Source organism: Ornithorhynchus anatinus, chromosome 5 (genome assembly GCF_004115215.2).
Source record: "Ornithorhynchus anatinus isolate Pmale09 chromosome 5, mOrnAna1.pri.v4, whole genome shotgun sequence".
NCBI classification, from domain to species: domain Eukaryota; kingdom Metazoa; phylum Chordata; class Mammalia; order Monotremata; family Ornithorhynchidae; genus Ornithorhynchus; species Ornithorhynchus anatinus.
The window spans coordinates 87,647,494-87,654,680 of record NC_041732.1 but is presented as its reverse complement, the minus strand read 5'-3'; the positions used below and the strand labels follow the sequence as shown (position 1 = coordinate 87,654,680).

Genomic DNA, 7,187 nt, shown 5'->3' with positions numbered 1-7,187 from the left:
TACAAGCTCTCGACCTGGTTGCCACTGGGACCATGGTCACTCCTGGGACCACGGTCACCTTGTCACCAAGCTCTGGTTCTTTCTACACTTCTAGAGTGTAAGCTCATTGTGGTCAGGGAACATGTCTACCAACTATGTTATACTATATTCTTCCAAGCGCTTAGTCCATTTCAAACACACTTATGTTTGAGTTATGCCATCGAGTTGTTTCCAACCCATAGAGACACCATGGACACATCTTTCCCAGAACACCCCATTCCTCATCTGCAATCATTCTAGTAGTGGATCCATAGAGTTTTCTTGGTAAAAACCTGGAAGTTGTTTACCACTGCTGCCTTCCACGTAATAAAGTCGAGTCTCTGCCCTCGACTCTCTCCCCTGCCGCTGCTGTCCAGAATGGCTGAGTTTTGACTTGTAGCAGATTGCCTTCTGTTTGCTAGCCACTGGCCAAGCTAGGAATGGAATGGGTAGCCCTCTGCTTGATTCTCCCTCCCGTAGCCAAGACTGGTAGAGGACTGGAACCTCTCCAGGTGCGACCCTGAGAGGGGTCAAACACACTATGGCTTCTTAAAGTCTTAGTCTGAATTGAAAGCTGTGGGGCATTCACTCATTCATTCAATCATATTTATTGAGTGCTTACTGTGTGCAGAGCACTTTACTAAGTGCTTGGAATGTACAATTCGGCAACAGATAGAGAAAATCACTGCACAACAATGGTCTCACAGTCTAAAAGGGGGAATCTGAGAATCAGTGAACTTGCTCCCTGAGGTAGCATATGAAAATGATTTTTTGAAAGAAGCAGGTCCCTATTTACCTAGAGAAGCAGCGTGGCTCAGTGGAAAGAGCCTGCATTGGGAGTCAGAGGTTGTGGATTCTAATCCTAGCTCCCCCACTTGTCAGCTGTGTGACTTTGGGCAAGTCACTTCACTTCTCTGTGCCTCAGTTACCTCATCTGTAAAATGGGGAGCCTATTAGCCCTAAGTGGGACAACCTGATTATCTCGTATCTATCCCAGTGCTCAGAACAGTGTTTGGCACATAGTAAGGGCTTAACAAAAGCCATAATTATTACTATTACTACTCCAGTGTTTAGAACAGTGCTTGGCACATAGTACGTGCTTAACAAATATAACAAATATCATTATTATTATTATTATTAAAGTGGAACAAAAGTGCCCCAAGAAAAATGTTACAAAAAAGGACATAAAAAGATTACCTAAAGCTTGTGTTTTAAAGCGGTAGATAGGTTGCTCGCTCTTCATTCTTTGCTGCTGTCTTGTTTCTATTTTGATACTATGGAACCACACTTTAATCTTTCCAATTAAAATGCAATGAACAATCATTAGAAATATAATTGATCCAATAATAAATCAAATATAGTGTCTATTTTGTGCAGGTTTAAACTCATCTATTAATACATGATATGAATAGGCCACAGATTTGGGGCCTATTTATGCTAATATCAATTCATATCATTCATATTATGAAAGACACATTTTTGCTACACTTTAGATTGGTTTTATTGCAATATTTGATACTAATCAATTATGGTATTTGTAAATCACTTATTATATGTCAGACATTGTGCTAAGCACTGGGGTAGATAGAAGTAAATCAGATTGGACTCAGTCTATGTCCTATGTAGGGTTCACAGTTTCAATCCCCATTTTACAGATGAGGTAACGGAGGCACAGAGAAGTGAAGTGACTTGGCCAGGATCACACAGCAGACAAGTGATGGAGCTGGGACTAGAACCCATGACCTTTTGACTCCCAGGCTTGTGCTCTAACCACTGTCATGTAAACAAATAACAAAAACAAATACATTCTACAAATAACAATTAGCTTCCAGTGATGGTGAATTACAATCATTCTGTCAACCTGGACCACAAAGCTCAGATGTAGATGTAGACTTCTGCTGTTGATGAAATCTTAGAAGTTTGCTTGAAAACAACAACTCACAACAAATCAGCTCACGTCTCCTGAATATCACCATGCTCTAATGCAGCTTTGCCACAGGTATGACTGCTGCCTCTTCTCAAAACCTCTCTTGAATACACCTTAGGTTGGTCTGTCTGCTTCTGTGGTCTCCCAGCTGACATCTCCTAGATAACTAATTAGCCAGTGAATATGTTCTGAAGTAAACATTTTCTTCCCAAACACTTTTTATTTCCTTTGCTCCTCGAGAGCAGGGGTCATGTCTACAGATTCTAATGTACTCCCTCAAACTCCCTCCCTCAGAAAGTTCACTGTTCTGCACAGAGTTTTGATTGATTGATTTTATTGCCAATATGCGATAGAAGATATATATTACTAATCCCATTTCACCAGGAGCAGGAGGTCTGAGCTAAGTCCTGGGAAAGAATCCGTAGACATTGATTCAAACACAGTGACATTAGAGTATCACAGGAGACTCTAATAATAATAATAATAATGGTATTTGTTAAGCGCTTACTATGTGCCAAGCACTGTTCTAAGCACTGGGATAGATACAAGGTAATCATGTTGTCCCACATGGGGCTCTCACTCTTAATCCCCATTTTACAGATGAGGCAACTGAGGCATAGAGAAGTTAAATGGCTTGCCTAAGGTCACACAGCAGACAAGTGGCAGAGCTGTGATTAGAACCCACACTCTCTGACTTCCAAGCCCGTGCTCTTTCCACTAAGCCACGCTGCTAGAGGGAGCAGGTGGGAAGGACTGCCACAAACTGCCAATGTTGATGATGATGACAGTATTTGTTAAGCACCTACTTTGTGTCAAGCACTGTTCTGAGCAGCAGGGTAGATACAAGCTAATCAGGTAAGGCACCTTCCCTATCCCAATTTGGACTCACATTCTTAATTCCCATTTTTCAGTTGAATTAGCTGAGGCACAAAGAAATGAAGTGATTTGCCCAAGGTCCTACAGCAGAGACGTGGTGAAGCTGGAATTAAAACCTAGATCCTTCTGACTCCCAGGCCCATGTTCTATCTCCTAGGCCATACTGTTTTCTTATCATGCCTGAAAAAAAGGCAGAAAGGTTGCCTGGTTTAATGGCAGATCATAGTCCTGGGAGTCAGGAGACCTTTGTTTTGCTATTGTCCCAATGTGTGAACTCAACCGCTCTTTGCCTCAGTTTCTTCATCTGTAGAATGGAAATAAGATATCTGCTCTTCTTTCTTTAAATTGTGGGCCCCAAGTTGGATAGGGAGTGTGCCTGAGTTGATTATTTTATACCTACCCCAGAGCTTAGCAGCATGCTAAACATAAAGTAAATATCTATTACCATTATTATTATTATGAGTATTAATAGAGAAGCATTCATTCATTTATTCAATAGTATTTATTGAGCGCTTACTATGTGCAGAGCACTGTACTAAGTGCTTGGAATGTACAATTCGGCAACAGATAGAGACAATCCCTGCCCAATGACAGGCTCACAGTGTAAACTGTGAACAGAGAAGCAGTGCGGCTCAGTAGAAAGAGCACTGGCTTGGGAGTCAGAAGTCATGGGTTCGAATCCTGGGTCTGCCACTTGTCAGCTGTGTGACTGTGGACAAGTCACTTAACTTCTCTGTGCCTCAGTTACCTCAGTTACATTTTACCTGTAAAATGGGGATTAAGACTGTGAGCCTCACGTGGGACAACTTGATTACCCTGTAGCTACCCCAGCGTTTAGAACAGCGCTCTGCACATAGTAAGTGCTTAACAAATACCAACATTATTATAAATGGGAGATACAGACAGCAGAGCAAAAGAGAACAAAACAAAAGAAGACAACATCATCAAGATAAATAGAATCAAAGAGACATATATATATATATAGATATCTATCTATCTATATATATAGATATATATACATGAGCGCTAAGAAGGTTATAAATGAGGTCAGAGCGTAGACACCAGTTTTGATCAGCTCCTGCATCTCATTCATTCAGTTGTATTTATTGAGTGCTTACTGTGTGCAGTGATTGTCCTAAGCACTTGTTACAATATAACAGTAAACAGACACAGTATGTCCTAGTGGAAAGCACTGTGACCTAATGGAAATAACATGGGCCTTGGAGTCAGAAGTCCTGGATTCCAAGCCCGGCTTTGCCACTTACCTATTGTGTGACCTTGGGCAAGTCACTTAACCTCTCTGTGTTTCAGTTCCCTCATCTGCAAATTGGGGATTCAATACCTGTGCTCCCTCCTACTTAGACTGTGAGACCCTCCTAAAACCTGATTATCCGGTATCCATCCGGGAGCTCAGTATAATGCTTGGCATAAAGTAAAAGCTTACAAATACCACAAGTATTAGTAGTTGGAAAATTTAACAATAGAACAGTATCAATAGCAAGCTATAACTTTTGATGATTTCTTGGGCTTCTCACTTCTCCAGGAAAATCAACCTCCATGAGAAAAAGTTACAATCTCCTAGATGTTCTTTCCACCTCTTCCCCATTCCAATCTACACTATAGGCAGCTATATGGATCATCTTCTTGAAGTGTCACTCAGTCCACATCTCTCTACCTCTCAAAACCCTCCCCTTGGTTTGCTGGGTCCCTTTACATAAATAAAGAAATCCTCACAATTGGCTTTAAGGGTCTGCACCACAAAGACCCACCTTATTTAATGATCATAATTATGGCATTTGTTAAGCACTTACTATGTGCCAGGCACTGTACTAAGTGCTGGGGAAGATACAAACAGATCAGGTTGAATACAATCCCTGTCCCATGAGGGGCTCATAGTCTCAAACCATTTTACAGATAAGGGAACTGAGGCCCAAGAAGTAAAGTGACTTACCCAAGGTCACACAGCAGACAAGTGGCAGAGCCAGGATTAAAACCCATAACCTTCTGACTCCCAGGCCTATGCTCTATCCACTATGCCAAGGTGCTTATCTATCTGCTCTCTTGACTCATTCTTCTCCAATTTTCTCTCTTCATTCTTCCCAAGCCAACTTCCTAGCTGTACCTCACTATCATCTCTCTCACCTCCAGATCCTCTCTCATACTCTCTTCTCTGGCTAGGAACTTCTTCTGTTCCCAAATCTGAAAGACCACAGCTCTCTTCATAGTTCAAGTCTAAAAATCCCCCTTCCTCCAACTTCAACTGAAGAGAGAGAGGTTTGAAAGTTTATTTCCTGGATATGTTTCATCCATTTCAGAGCACATCTCTTTTTGCACAATTTTGCTCATCTTTTTTATTATGCCTCCCCAAAGCGGGGGACCAAAGAGAGTGGGGTGCCAATTACAGATTACTCATTCTAAGGCCCTTCCATGAGTGACATATATTTAAAATATCAACCATTCCAGTCTACTGACAGGTTAGGGCATATATTTCCTCGAAATCCATTGCTTTTTGATGTGAGCTGGATAAGAAAAGCAGAAGGGAAGAGCTTGCTGACAACCAGTGAGAGTGTTTCCTCTGCTGCTTCTATAGCAGGGTGATAGATAATTGTGCTAGGAGAATCTCTCCTCAGGGAGGACTAGAAGTTCTGCTTGTCTGTCTTTTGGCATGCTCCTAAGACCCAGATGTGCTCTGCCCAGGTACTGGGTAATTAGTGTTCTAAATAGGTTGATGGGTAGCTTCATAATTGGGTATAATGGCGTACATATTTTCCCTAAACCGCTCTTCCCATCTTCATTGTCCATCCATCACGTGCTTGACATCTAAACAGACTTCATTATATTCCCTATATCTTCCTATTTACTGGAAAAAAATAAAAAGAAAGGAAAAAGACAAAAAAGAATAGGGAATTCTGGGTTGGCTCTTACAGAACTGACTTTAATTCACTTATTTCCTCATGGAAGAAATCCCTAAATCTCCTTTGTTTCCTAAGGCCAGGTAGAAATTTCTTAATAATAATGATTGTCACTGAGAAATGGAGGAAGGACTCATAATTTTAAAATAGCTTTTTTTCTGTAATTTTAACCACTGAAGTGGTAAGGCATTGGATATAGGAAAGAAATATGTCACAGTCAAACAATAATAATATTTCACCATGTATGTCCTTGGATGTGTTTCGGGACTACAAATAGTCAATCTTCCCATTCACTCCAGTTGAAGGAATCATGAAATGAATTAAAATTTCTTGAAAGAAAGGATGCTGAGTCATGAGGAATGAGTAATCCATTATAGCCACTTTGGCACAATTAGAACCTTCATGAATAAATGCCAATATGGGGCTTCTAAACAATGAACAATTAGTGATATGATCCAAAGCCATTGTTGGCTACCATTTGACAAGTAATATATTTTTAAATACTATCATAAGTATACCATTTTTTAGAGTCTCTATCACCCTGGGAACTGATAAAATTAATCAACCTATGGTACTAACCATTTTCTTTGTGCAGAGCAGTGTACCGAAGATACTAAAAAACTAGAAATCTAGATAGTTATTATCTTAATGGAATTAGAAGGATTTCAAAAATGGACAATAAATAGCCTTTACATCCCCAACCTCCTTCTCCATACTCCATTAATTCATTCTTGCATGCATATGTGCCTTAAGTCATTTATTCAATAGTATTTACTTAGAGGCTATTTTATGCAGAGCTCTCCACTAGGCAAAATTTTCTGAAAAAATGCAAAAACAGAAATAAAATATTATCCTGGCCTTCAAGGACCTTACAAACCAATGGGGAAGACAACTACACATAAATTGTATACGTACAATCAATCGAAGACAGTAAAAGAATTACACATAAATGACAATAGTAAGAATATTAGGAAATGAGATACATTAAATAGTAATAAAGCTCCTGATATTTATAATTTCCTAACCTTGAGTATCCTTGGGGCAATCAGACTAAGGTTCATCCAAAATTATAGATACAGATATTATAATAAAAAACTTAATCTTTAGCTTGATCCTGCATGAACTACAATTGCTCTTCAATGAACATAGTGCATTGGGTACATATTGTTTATCTTAGTTTTCAATAAAATCTATTCAATCTATGCAATTGGGAATTTGAATATATGGAATAAATAGGTTGACCACACATCCCAGTTTATCCAGCACAGATCCAGATTTTCAAAGGTAATTAGGTGAATGTCCCACGAATGGCTCTGTCCTAGATAAATGTTAATCTATCGTACACTGACACCCCAGAAAAGTCTTGCTCTAGCCTGTTTGACCTAAGTTGCTGGGTTCCTACTTAATAAAGTTCCATACAGTATTCTGGGATTTGTACTTTGTGTACCCCATAA

At 39.8% G+C, this 7,187-nt stretch overlaps 1 non-coding gene across 1 annotated transcript; it reads right to left on the bottom strand.

Annotated features, from left to right (window-relative positions):
• Window positions 1-410: 410 nt before the first annotated feature.
• On the bottom strand, window positions 411-548 carry LOC114812467. Its single transcript, XR_003760120.1, has one exon. It is a non-coding gene; the product is annotated as a small nucleolar RNA SNORA7 (small nucleolar RNA).
• Between the last annotated feature and the right edge of the window lie 6,639 nt (window positions 549-7,187).